Raw genomic sequence first — 14,430 nt, 5'->3', positions numbered from 1 at the left:
TTGATGACCGATTAGGCCATCCTCTGCTACATATGTGGCTGGAGCCATGGGTCGCTCCATGTGTACTCTTTGGTTGGTAGTTTACTCCCTGGGAACTCTGGGGGGTCTGGTTAGTTGATTTTGTTGTTCTTCCTATGCTGTCTCAAACCCCTTCAGCTCCTTCAATCCTTTCTCTATCTCCTCCAGCTGTAATGCCATGTCACTGAAGCAAACAGCTTAAGAATGAAGCTTCATGTATCCAGTGAGACTTCATTGAAAAGAGGGAACAAAAGAGCACGGAGCTGGGTGGGGGCGGGGGTAAAGATGATCTGGGAGGAGTTGGAGGAGGCAAAACCATGATCACAATCTATTGTATGAAAACTCTTTTTCAATTAAAAAAAAAAGAAAAGAAAAAGGAATACAGTGAAGCTTCATAGTCTATTAACATTACTTTATTAAGTTTATTAACATTCCAGACAGATATCGAAAAACGAGTCCCAGGAATTTTTTTTTCAATGAATGAGCATTTATGACAAAGTTAGATATTCAGAAAATCTTAAACTGACTCCTGGGCACATCTTATATCATAAGTGGAAAATATGCATATCTTTAAAGACCTATCCATATCTTTAATTGGCATAATTTTAAGTCAAATATTCATGTGAAAATCTTGATCAACCCATAAAATGAATGGGGAAGTTCATGAGACCCAGGAAAGTGGTGTTGGTCCTGGCTGGGCACTACTTTGGATGCACAGCCATCATTGTGAAAAACATTGATGATGGCACCTCAGATGTCCTTTACAGCCATGCCCCAGTGGCTGGAATTACCCACTATCCCTGCAACATACGGTGATACTTATCATGGGCAAGAAGAAAATCACCCAGAGATCCAAGATCGCATCCTTTGTGAAAGTTTATAACAACAATTAGCTCGTACACACAAGGTAATCTGTGAATATTCCCATGGACAAAATTGTTGTCAACAAAGATGTGTTTAGAGACCCAGGTTTGAAATGTAAAGCCAGGAAGGAGGCCAAGGTCAAATCTGAAGATATAACTCAGGGGAGAACTGGTTATATAAATGGTTTTACTAGAAGCTTCATTTTTAGGTATTTATTTAGGTAAAATAAACTAACAATATAGTTTATCTCTATTCCTCAAACTCTGTTTGACCACTGTGTCCTTGTTTACTCTTATAGCATAGATTAAGTTACAGTTTCTGTAAAAGAAAGAAAGTTATACTGCGAACATGGGATATGATGGTTTGTATATGCTTGGCCCAGGGAGTGGCACTATTAGAAAGTGTAGCTTTGTTGGAGTAGGTGTGTCCCTGTGGGCCTGGGCTTAAGACCCTTACCCTAGATGCCTAGAAGTCAGTCTTCCACTTGTAGCCTTCAAATGAAGATGCAGAACTCTCAACTCTGCCTGCATCATGACAGCCTAGATGCTACCCTGCTCTCACCTTGATGATAATGGACTGAACTTCTGGACCTGTAAGCCAGCCCAATTAAATATTGTCCTTTATAAGACTTGCCTTGGTCATGGTGTCTGTTCACAGCAGTAAAACCTTAACTTAGACATTGAACAATAATTTACACAATTATCTTATTTTAAACACATTTTAAAGAGAAATTTCACTCTCAGAATTATGGAATATAGCAAGGTGAGTTTCTCCTGGTAAAACAATATCTTTGCTTCAAGAGATAAAGAAGAAATGCACCCCATAATCCTTTGTATTTACAAAACATTGCATTTAATCACAGTGCCTTCAGAACTTTTTTCTACTTTTCAACTAAAATAGTTTCTGTTTGTTTCTTTTTTCTTCCCCCCCCCCCAAACAGGGTTTCTCTGTGTAGCCTTCTCTGTCCTGAAACTCACTCTGTAGACCAGGCTGGCCTCAAACTCAGAAATCCACCTTCCTCTGCCTCCCAAATGCTGGGATTAAAGGTGTGTGTCACCACTGTCCAGCCCTATTTGTTTGTTTGTTTGTTTGTTTATACATAGCCATAGTTACCAATGTCAGGTTCTTAAATACTAACACAACATTTTCAACAACATTGCAAAGATCATTTATATGCAATAACCAATATATTAGGTAGCCTATAAATATGGACAGATGAATGAGTTCCAAAGCAATCCTACTACTTACGAAAATGTTGTAAGGAATTTCAGGAACTTTGCAAGTGATTTCTTCCAATCATTGTTGTCTCTTCCATTAGTGATTATTTTCTTTGCCCTTTAGGGAATTTTTAGTTTGCTATAATTTCCTTGGCTTTATTAATTTATATTGTGAGATTATACTACACACACACACATGATTTCCAATGTCAAGTGATAGTTTTGAAACATACATACAAGTATTATTATAAAGATTGAGTTGAACAGCTTATATTTGCACACATATATACATATGCACCACCACTAACAACAATTAATGAAAAAAAGAGGCTATGGATTTGAGAAAGTGTAAGAAGGGGTATGTGAGATATTTTGAGGGGAGGGAACAGAGTTGGGAAATGATGTAATATATTATAGTCTCAGAATGCTTTTTAAAAATACTTATTGCCTTCTTGCTTTGATGTTTGGGTTTCTTTCTACACTGGAGTTTCCTGTACAAACTCCTCAGTTCATATTTCTACGTTAGGTTAGGTATAAATAAATACATAAAAATACACTCAATGAGACTAAGAAATAAATCACCAATGTATTCATATATAAACTTGAGAAAATAATGATAATTATGAGGTAAATTAACATTAAAACTGAAAATTTTGTTGGTTTGGCAGTAAATAAATGATGAAGCTGAAGACAGTTGAAAGGATTTCTTAATATGCAAATTCTATAAAATACTAGAAATCTTTAGAAATCTGTGTGTTGGTACTCCCAAAAGAGGGAAAAACTAGAAATTTTACTTTTCCAGTGTGTTTAGAAAAATTTCTACTTCAAGGATTTAGTAAATAATGTGTTATTAGAGTAGACAGATAGATTCTACCAGCTATTAACTCAACTAGCATTTTGTCTTCAAGGTTCAGTGGTGACCATCACTTCATGTTTTTTAGTGTTCAAAGGCCTAGTCAAGTAATTCCTATTTACACTGATAACCAACCACTGCAGACATTCCAGGCTCTTGTCAGCATGGCAGGTTCAGAGTCATCCATCAGAGTTGATTCTTCTGTCATGTACATTTAACTTCAGCATCAGCTAGCAGCTCAGAGCTGATGTTACCAAACATTGTCGTCATTGTCCCCATCAGAATAGGGCTAAACAAACAAAAGGTCTCTCTCTCTCTCTCTCTCTCTCTCTCTCTCTCTCTCTCTCTCTCTCTCTCTCTCTCTCTCTCTCTCTCTGTGTGTGTGTGTGTGTGTGTGTGTGTGTGTTTTAAATGATTTGCATTGACTGGTAAGATAGAAAACTTTTAGTTTATGTAATCTGTCATACTGCTTCCTGAAATGTTACCCTTATATTTGGAAGAAAGGGTCTTAGTTAGTTCACAATAATTGCTGTACTGCTGTTTTAAAATTCCAAAGCGGGACAATGTGGCTTAACCATAATACAATATTGGTACCATATGTTTCTTAATGTTTTGATTCCCTAGGGTACACTTGGACAACCTGAACATCAGATAATGCTTTCTATCTTCCCCAGCACCTAGGTCATATTCTGAGAATAAATTAGGTTTAAGGAAATGAACAGACTCTATGAGGCCACTAGGGTACTATCTAAGGAGTTACATATTGAAGACAAAGTGTGTTGCAGTCTTTCCAATATTTGAAATAAGAATTTATTTCAGGCCTTGGCATAGGGAAGGATCAACTAATTGCCTGCTGTGTAGACTTGCTAAAACGTATACAGACATACTTTTGAAGAATATGACCATATCCAGCATGCACTTGGCTCTGGTGAAGGACAGAAGGGGTTATGGTTCATTTAGGAAACATTATGAATCAATAATTGGATCAATTCAAATATTATAGCACATTATGTGCTTGGCTTGATAGAGTAGCTTGCTTTTATTATTTTTGAAGAGATAAAATTTTAACCAAAGGAGGGAGGTCTTACTTAGGATGGGCCCTAGCATACTCACAGAGATGAAGCAAAATGGAAGTGGAAACACATTTGATAGTCAAAGTCCATTTGAAAGAGAATATCTTTTATGAGAAAGAAAACTGGAAAGACAGAAAGAATGCCTTGAACATATATCTAATAAAAATATCTTTTCTTCAAAGGACTTGGGGCATTTTAATAAGTTAACTTGCCCTCTTATAACTTCTTTTTCAGAATTTTAAGACCGTAAAACAAACAGAAACTAAACCATCTTTATGTTACCAGTGTCTGATGGGGGAAGGCGGGATGTTTCCTTTAGATAAAAGGATAATCTTTGAAAGATTTACTGCTATAAAAATTTCCCATTTTCTGACCCCGATTCTGGCTTTTAATGTATAAGACAATAAATAAATGTACGCACCCCTCTCATATGCAAGCTCATGGCTCAGAACATTTTTTTTCTATGCTTATGCAACATGAATCTCTGAGACTGCTTTGTGTGAAGACCACTGTGTGGCTTATCAAGCTTGTTACTGAGGCTTATAAAATAATTTCTCATTTTAATTGTGTTTTTAAATAATTAGGGTAACATCCTAATTGCCTAGGAGTGGGTAGGTTATGTTCATGTCTCTGTTTTCCTCTGGCTTATGCTATACCCAGACTCCTACTGAATAATAAAGAAAGCAACTCGCATAGTAGCAGAGCCACAGGCTCAAAGGACAGTGGTTCCATTTGAACATACAGCAGCTGAGGGAACATAGTGTGGGAAGGTATGAGACTTCTCAGTGAAGGGGACATGGAAGTCAAGTGGTAAGAAAAGCACAGGCACAGGTCAAAATCTGTATGACCTGAGCACAAAAAAGACCATATTTTCTCTTATTAAAAGGTGGCTTACAGTAAGCGAGAGATTACTACACCCACAGTTACTTCCATGCAAGCAAATCATGGTTTCTTGTGCATCACCGATACTGTAAATTTACACAGGGGAAATCTGTAAAAATCGTGCCTTAAAGAATCAGGAGGGGGCAATGGCTGGACTGTAAAAAACTAAAAGTAATTAAAAAAGTAAAAAAAAAAAAGCCAATATTGGGCAACTCATGTTAGAAATCTAAGTAAAAATTCCAGAACATATCAAGTGTAACTTAAAGATAGTCTAATAGAACTCTTTGTTCAATGTCATGTGCCCGTTTCCTGTTGCCATTGGCTTCTGTACTGCTTGTAGTTCAAGGTTCCTTATTGTCTTCACTGTTGATCTAAGATCAGTGATCTTCGATGCTACTATTACAGTTGTTTTGGGAGCACCCCCCAAAATATGTGCATTTAAGAAAACAAACCTAATAAACAAATGTGTATGTGCTGTCTACCACATGGATTAGGTGGTTCTTTCTTTCCTTCAGAATTTTCTGTATCATGATATCATGAAACTGAAATTAGGCCAATTAATAACTTCTCAGTGATAGCTAAGTGCTTTAGTGAAACGAGTCGAATAAATAGCTGGAAGTGACTAACGATAGTGAGAAAAGCTAACGTAGGTCACAAGCTTGGTTTTGTGGACCAGTTCGTCAAGTTATGAATGAAAGAGAGAAGTTCTGGGAGGAAATGGAAAGTGCTGCTTCACTGAACACAGGTATGGATCAATATAGTAAAAATGGCTATCTTGCCAAAAGCAATCTACGGATTCAATGCCATCCCCATCAAAATTCCAACTCAATTCTTCAACGAATTAGAAAGGGTAATCAGCAGATTCATCTGGAATAACAAAAAACCTAGGATAGCAAAAACTCTTCTCAAGGATAAAAGAACCTCTGGTGGAATCACCATGCCTGACCTAAAGCTGTACTACAGAGCAATTGTGATAAAAACTGCATGGAACTGGTATAGCGACAGACAAGTAGACCAATGGAACACAATTGAAGACCCAGAGATGAACCCACACACCTATGGTCACTTGATCTTTGACAAGGGAGCTAAAACCATCCAGTGGAAAAAAGACAGCATTTTCAACAAATGGTGCTGGCACAACTGGCTGTTATCATGTAGAAGATTTCGAATTGATCCATTACTATCTCCTTGTACTAAGGTCAAATCTAAGTGGATTAAGGAACTCCACATAAAACCAGAGACACTGAAACTTATAGAGGAGAAAGTACAGAAAAGCCTCGAAGATATGGGCACAGGGGAAAATTCCTGAATAGAACAGCAATGGATTGTGCTGTAAGATTGAGAATTGATAAATGGGACCTCATAAAATTGCAAAGCTTCTGCAAGGCAAAAGACACCATCAATAAGACAAAAAGACCACCAACAGATTGGGAAAGGATCTTTACCTATTCTAAATCGGATAGGGGACTAATATCCAATATATATAAAGAACTCAAGAAGGTAGACTCCATGAAATCAAATAACCCCATTAAAAATGGGGCTCAGAACTGAACAAAGATTTCTCACCCGAGGAATACCAAATGGCAGAGAAGCACCTGAAAAAATGTTCAACATCCTTAATCATCAGGGAAATGCATATCAAAACAACCCTGAGATTCCACCTCACACCAATCAGAATGGCTAAGATCAAAAATTCAGGTGACAGCAGATGCTGGCAAGGATGTGGAGAAAGAGGAACGCTCCTCCATTGTTGGTGGGATTGCAAGCTGTACAACCACTCTGGAAATCAGTCTGGCGGTTCCTCAGAAAATTGGACATAGTACTACCGGAGGATACAGCAATACCTCTTCTGGGCATATATCCAGAAGATGCCCCAACAGGTAAGAAGGACACATGCTCCACTATGTTCATAACAGCCTTATTTATAATAGCCAGAAGCTGGAAAGAACCCAGATGCCCCTCAACAGAGGAATGGATACAGAAAATGTGGTACATTTACATAATGGAGTACTACTCAGCTATTAAAAAGAATGAATTTATGAAATTCCTAGCCAAATGGATGGACCTGGAGGGCATCATTCTGAGTGAGGTAACCCAATCACAAAGAACTCACACAATATGTACTCACTGATAAGTGGATATTAGCCCAGAAACTTAGGATACCCAAGATATAAGATACAATTTGGTAAATGCATGAAATTCAAGAAGAACGAAGACCAAAGTGTGGACACTTTGCCTCTTCTTAGAATAGGAAACAAAACACCCATGGAAGGAGTTACAGAGACAAAATTTGGAAGTGTGACGAAAGGATGGACCATCTAGTGATTGCCATATCCAGAGATCCATCCCATGATCAGCTTCCAAAAGCTGACACCATTGCATACACTAGCAAGATTTTGCTGAAAGGACCCAGATATAGCTGTCTCTTGTGAGACTATGCCAGGGCCTAGCAAACACAGAAGTGGATGCTCACAGTCAGCTATTGAATGGACCACAGGGCCCCTAATGGAGGAACTAGAGAAAGCACCCAAGGTACTAAAGGGAACTGCAACCCTATAGGTGGAACAACAATATGAACTAAGCAGTACCCCGGAGCTCTTGTCTCTAGCTGCATATGTATCAAAAGATGGCCTAGTCGGCCATCACTGCAAAGAGAGGCCCATTGGACTTGCAAACTTTATATATGCCCCAGTACAGGGGAACGCCAGGGCCAAAAAGGGGGAGTGGGTGGGTAGGGGGATGGGGGTGGGGTGGGTATGGGGGACTTTTGGTATAGCATTGGAAATGTAAATGAGCTAAATACCTAATAAAAAATGGAAAAAAAAGATCCAACCAGCGTGAACACCCTCTCTTTTTTTCTTGGATATTTTCTTTATTTACATTTCGAATGTTATCCCCTTTCCTGGTTTCCCTCCTTTCTGGAAACACCCTACCACATCCTCTCTCCCTCTGCTTCTATGAGGGTGTTCCTCCATCCACCCACCCACTGCTACCTCCCCACCCTTGATTCTCCTCTACTGTGGCATCTTTTGAGCCTTCATAGCACCAAGGACCTCTCCTTCCATTGATACATGACAGGGCCATCCTCTGCTACATATGCAGCTGGAGCTATGGGTATCCCTTTGTTGATGGCTGGGTCCCTAGGAGTTCTAGGGAATCTGGTTGGTTGATAATGTTGGTGACCACTCTCCCCACTCTCCTTACACTAAAGCCTAATAGAGAATGAGGTCCTAACTCTCCCAAGTCCCAAGAAGCCTATCTTGAGAGAGGCTGCAGAGAGAAAAAAAAATCTGAAACTAGTAGACATTGGCTCATGACATAGAAGCAGAGAAGTCAGTGCCTGTATTCAATGGCTCAAAGAATAGACTGATTCTGATTGAGAAATAACATAGCTGGGGGCGGAATAGATGCCAATGGTCATTGACCAGCCTAAAATCCCTTAGGACCCTTGAATTCTTATGTCTGTGACTGGAACGACAAAGGCTGAATGATAACACGTCTATCTACAGCATAGTTTGTGAACATTTAAACCTATCATTGAGAATTACTGCTTAAGAGAAATAAATGTTCTTGCAGCATTACAAGTTCAGTGCCAATGCTTCTGGTCTGCCAGAGCCAGGATGGAGCTAGATGACAAGATCACAGTGTTCGACATTAGCACCAAGTCTGTGCATCCAGGAAGTATTTTGGCATGAAAGTCCTCCTTACAAACTGAGTTCTATAACAAAATTCTTGAAAGAATTTACTATTATGGATGTTAACAATGCATCCCAACACTCAGGATATCAAGGCAGCAAAATCCCTAGTTCAAGCCTAACTGTAACCATCTAGCAAGATTCCATGCCAAAATACCTACAAAACTGTGGAAAGTGAAAGCTCAAATTATGAAACTTATCAGGGATATGGAAAAAGTCTACTCTAGCTTTCAAGATTTCACTAGCAGAAGTAACTACAAATGTGATGAAAAGCAAAGCACAAAACATGAAACACAAACAAACAGAGAAACACAGACAGATCTGGAATTAGAAGTGGAGCCTTCTGTAGTCTTAGCAAAACTTTTTAACTACTGAGTTATTTTCATAGGTTGCTATTTTTTGAAATGTGATTTCCTGAGAAATATTCAGTCTCTGGTGAAATGCTGTTAACATCGCTAACATGATAACAAATTATTTAAAACATCACATAAACTTGCTGAAAAGCAGTGGAGGGGTCTGAGAGGGTAGATTCCTAACATGAAAGAAGGCCTTATGTAGGTAAGATGCAGTCTGAGGTTGTGGCATGACATGTTTTATGAAAGAGTCAATTGTTGCAGTAAAACTTGTCTTATTTTAAGCAATAACGACAATCGCTCAGTCTTTAGCAACTGCCATCCTAAGCAATCAATCAGTTACAGAAAAGTTGACATGTCACTGAGGGCAACAATCACTAGCATTGTATTTAAAGTATCATAGCACTTAAAATCAAGGCATGTGCATTTTTTGTGCATCTGTGTGTAGGTATATGCAGACAAGTGCCTTGTAAATCTGAAGGTCAGTGTTGAGTATACACTTTCTTTTTTGAGATAGTGCTCTTTTCTGTATTTAGAGATCTCTGATTTGCCTAGACTGGCTTGCCATCAAGTCCTGGGTATATCCCTGTCTCCTAATCAGGAGATAATACTGGCCAGTTTTTGTTTTCTTCCCTTCCCTTCCCTTCCCTTCCCTTCCCTTCCCTTCCCTTCCCTTCCCTTCCCTTCCCTTCCCTTCCCTGCCCTGCCCTGCCCTGCCCTGCCCTGCCCTGCCCTGCCCTGCCCTGCCCTGCCCTGCCCTGCCCTGCCCTGCCCTGCCCTGCCCTGCCCTGCCCTGCCCTGCCCTGCCCTGCCCTGCCCTTCCCTTCCCTTCCCTTCCCTTCCCTCCCCTCCCCTCCCCTACCTCTCCGTCCCTCTCTTCCTCTCTCTTTCTCTCTCTTATACATATGCATGGGATTTGAACACAGATTCTCATACATGTACATTAAATACGTTGTTATCATCTCTTATGTTCTAAAGTATCTAAAATGAAGTTTGTATAGTCTTTTTGTTTTGTTTGGTTTGGTTTTTTTTTTGTTGTTGTTTTGGTTTTTGTTTTTTGGTTTTTGGTTTTGGGTTTTTGGGTTTTGGGTTTTGGGTTTTGGTTTTTGGTTTTTGGTTTTTGGTTTTTGGTTTTTGGTTTTTGGTTTTCTCTGTTGTAGCTCTGGCTGTCCTCGAACTCACTCTGTAGACCAGGCTGGCCTCAAACTCAGAAATCTGTCTACCTCTGCCTCCCAAGTGCTGGGATTAAAGGTGTGTGCCACTACTGCCTGGCAAGTTTGTATAGTCTTAATGGTTCCACACATATAGTATACTATATTATAGTGTAATTAGAATTTGTATATGTACTATGAAACCAAAGTCTAATAATGTAATTCATTTAACCAAAATATTCTTTCATTTTCTCTTTGTTTCTGTTTATTTCTTTCTTTGTCTTCCTTCCTTCCTCCCTCCCTCCCTCCCTCCCTCCCTCCCTCCCTCCCTCCCGTCCTTCCTTCCTTCCTTCCTTCCTTCCTTCCTTCCTTCCTTCCTTCCTTCCTTCCTTCCTTCCTTCCTTCCTTCCCAGACTTCTAACATCAAATGCATTTTGAGTTCCATTTATTCCCTGATTTCTTCCATTACGTGGCTTATTTCCATTTCTCCAACTGTAATTCTGATACATTATACAGTTTATCCTTTACAGGATTCTGATGTAATTTATAATTTATTGGCTATGTTTATTTTGTTGCCCTCATCAAGCTGTTAGCAGTCAATTCCCAGAAACTGAGTATTGAGTGTTGATACGGCTCAATTGTCTTGGAAAAACTAGATACTCTTCGTGAGCCAGGCAGTATAAGAGAGAAATCACTGAGAGGAAGGAGTCAAGGATTTCTTCTTATTGTTCTTGTAATCTCTCAGCTCAGCTTTGCCACATCAAAGTAATTCACAAGAAGATCGCCAAAAGGAACAACATTTCCACGAATTTTATTTCTTCCTTTCTGGGAAGTAGTGAATGACAAGACAAAATGGAAATAATACTACAAGAGTAAAGTAAACCTGAGGAATTTGCCAAAGACCATTGAGAGCGGTTACTCTAACAGTACTGCAGGATGAGCACTGTACAAGCTCAGAGAGTTTTGCTTGCTTATTTGTTGTTTTGCTTTCCTCCCCTCTGACACACTGGCAAGCACACAAGCAAACAAGATAGGTGCTCCCGTCCTAGATTTTGAAAGCATGTATGACTGCTTGATGTCGCTGCTTGTTTCCTTATCCCCCCATGGAATTGCTCTTTCCAGATTTTAGCTGTTCTCTTTCCCATGGTGTAGAGTCAGATCTGGAATTTAGTCACAAATAACTCCTTTTTGAGTCATCCAATTAGCGGTAAAATTTGTGTGAGATTTTTTTGTTTTTCTTTTCACATTTTATTAACAGTTAGGCTAGAATTTGTCAACCTTGAAGAAAATATTTCATTGCAACTCAGAAGATATGCTATAGCATGTTTGTATTTTTATTATATGAAAATTAGCAGCTGATAATAAGACAGCAGATTACAAATAATGTGTGAATCTCGTGCTTTATGGTTGATTGGCTCTCATGTGTGTGTCAGGGTGAAGGAGTTAATACACAGAGCCTTGTTCTTGTGGCAGCAGATATTCTTTTATTTATTTATTTTTTGAGAGAGAAAGGGCTCGGGGCATAAAGGCAGTAATAACAAATTGGACTACAAGCAGAAATAGTTCACAAGTGCTAGAAATTGAAAGAAAAGGTTGAAATAGGTAAAGTTATAGAATGTTCCTTTAAATAGAGTTTCTTATAAATTATATTAAATGTTAAATCTATGTCTGGCTTTCTATTTTGTGTTTGAATTGTCATTGCTACGTCCTTTAAGAAAAAGAAGCAAAACACATCTTTTTTTATGAACACATCAATAAATTGTCCAGTTTCATTCCATTTTGTCTGTGGAAAATTCACTCTCTGGCTATTGTGAAGCATTCACTGAGGTTTTCTATTAATTTCACTGGGTTTTAAAATGTTTTGTTCTATGGGGAATCACTTTTGCCTCTATCAGGGAATGAGGCACTCTTACAAAGTTAGGGCCTTGGAATCTTGAAATATGCTAATGGTTTTTAACTTCTTCAAGAAACACATATCCTGAAGTTGTATAAATGCAGAATCAAATGTGAAGCAAATAAAAATCCATAGCTTGGCTACTAATAAAAAGAAATGATATATCAAGGAGCAATGTATGTCAAAACTTTGATTATGCTATTACAAACTTGTCCTGTGAACATACTTGAGGTTTCTAATCTGATAAGAAACCCCCTACTGCAGGTGTCCTCAGAGCTTAAGGTTTCACTTATGTTCATTAATTAAAGGGTTGCGTGCAAATTTGCCATCTTGAATGACTGTTTACAGTGTGTCTGTGTATTCCCAAGATATAAAGCAATAGTTTTGAAAAGTGTTATAAGCGGAACGGTGGAAGGAAATGAATGAAACACATCCAGACCTAAAGTGGAAAGAGAATCAATAAGGAAAACCCAAAGTGAAAGAAATTTGGAAGTAAATAATTTAGAAACTTGACCAAGAATCTCAGTGGCAGACCACAACAACAGAATACAAAAAATAGAATACAGGCTCTCAGGCATAGAAGATATAATAGAAGAAATGGATACTGTGGTCAAAGAAAATGTTAAATCCTAAAACATAAATCTGGAATAATGAAATCTAGAACACTGTGTATCTTAATTATGGTGTCATTGCTGCAAAGGGACAACATGATCAAAGCAACCTCAAGTATCATTTCCAAAGGGAAACAATGAATTAGAGCGGGCTTCCAGTTTCAGAGATTCAGTTCATTGTCACCATGGTTGGAAGCATTGCACTGTGTAGGCTGACTTGGTGCCAGAAGAGCCAAGAGTTCTACATCTTGATCTGAAGGGAGCCAGGAGAACACTGTATTTCTCAAGCAACAAAGAGGAGAGTCTGAATCACACTGACCATACTTGAACATATAATGAGACCTTAAAGCTCAACCTCCACAGTGACATACTTCCTCTAAGAAGGCAACATATTTTCTCCAGCTCCTCCATTGGGGGCCCTGTGATCCATCCAATAGCTGACTGTGAGCATCCACTGTGTGTTTGCTAGGCCCCGGCCTAGTCACACAAGAGACAGCTATATCAGGGTCCTTGCAACAAATGCTTGCTAGTGTGTGCAATGGTGTCAGAGTTTGGAGGCTAATTATGGGATGGATCCCTGGATATGGCAGTCTCTAGATGGTCCATCCTTTTGTCTCAGCTCCAAACTTTGTCTCTGTAACTCCTTCCATGGGTGATTGTTTCCAATTCTAAGAAGGGGCAAAGTGTCCACACTTTGGTCTTCGTTCTTCTTCAGTTTCATGTGGGGGACTTTTGGGATAGCATTGGAAATGTAATTGAGCAAAATACGTAATAAGATATATATATATATATATATATATATATGTGTGTGTGTGTGTATATATATATATATATATATATATATATATATATATATGGCAACATATTCTATAATTTGGCCACACCTTCTAATAGTGCTCCTTCCCATGGGTCAAGCATACTCAACCCTCCACACTGTAAAACAACAACAACAGCAGCAAAACTAAAATAATAGGAAGAAGAAGAAGAAGTAGAAGAGACCAAGGTCAAAGGCACAGAAAATTATCTCAACAAAATCTTGAAGAAAATATTTTCTAACCTGAAGAAGGAGATACCTATCAAGATTCTAGAAGCACACAGAAAACTTAATAGACTGAAGCAGAAAGAAAAGTCCCTGGAGTTTTGATTAAAACACCAAACTAATAGAACAAAGAAAGAATATTAAACTTTGTAAGGGGAACATACCAAATAACATATAAAGGTACCTATTAAAATAATGCCTGGCCTACCCCTAGAGGCATGGCAGGTGTGGCTGCTGTGTTATGTGTGTGCCAGTAGATATTAAGGGATATTAACGACCAGTGATAGTTATTTGATCTTGTTGTTGTTGATGTTGGTGGTGATGTGGTATGTGTGTGTGTGTGTGTGTGTGTGTGTGTGTGTGTGTGTGTGTTTCACTTGTTTTTGCTGGTATGTAATTATTTATTTTCTGATTTCTTGGATGTAGTTATTTTCCTTGGATTGGAGGTTTCCTTCTAGTATTTTCTGTAGGTCAGAGATGAGAGCCTATATCTATCCTCAATGTTCTGACCTGGAAACATATAAATGTTTAGTAGTCTAACACCCCATGAAATAGCAACTTTGAGACAACCACCTTTCAGTCCAGCACAACACAGTCCAGAGATTAGAAGAATTCTATCTGGGACCTCAGGTCCTGGACAGCAGAGAGCTTGAGATATGGAGCCATGGGAGTGGCCAGGGCAAAGAGCAAGCCTAAAGTTACCACCAGTGTAAGTGTAACTTTTATTCAGCAGATGTATTTGACATTTCTCTTTCCTCAGTTGGGATGAGATGGAAACAT

General features: G+C 38.8%; 3 pseudogenes; all 3 read left to right on the top strand.

Moving 5' to 3' along the window:
- The first annotated feature begins 669 nt into the window (after positions 1-669).
- Gm46477 lies at positions 670-1,090 on the top strand (annotated as a pseudogene).
- A 12,763-nt stretch (positions 1,091-13,853) lies between these two features.
- Gm51423 lies at positions 13,854-13,963 on the top strand (annotated as a pseudogene).
- A 131-nt stretch (positions 13,964-14,094) lies between these two features.
- Positions 14,095-14,194, top strand: Gm26006 (annotated as a pseudogene).
- Positions 14,195-14,430: the final 236 nt, after the last annotated feature.

This window comes from Mus musculus, chromosome 14, assembly GCF_000001635.26.
Source record: "Mus musculus strain C57BL/6J chromosome 14, GRCm38.p6 C57BL/6J".
In the NCBI taxonomy this organism is placed as follows: domain Eukaryota; kingdom Metazoa; phylum Chordata; class Mammalia; order Rodentia; family Muridae; genus Mus; species Mus musculus.
This window is presented reverse-complemented; position numbering and strand designations above follow the sequence as displayed.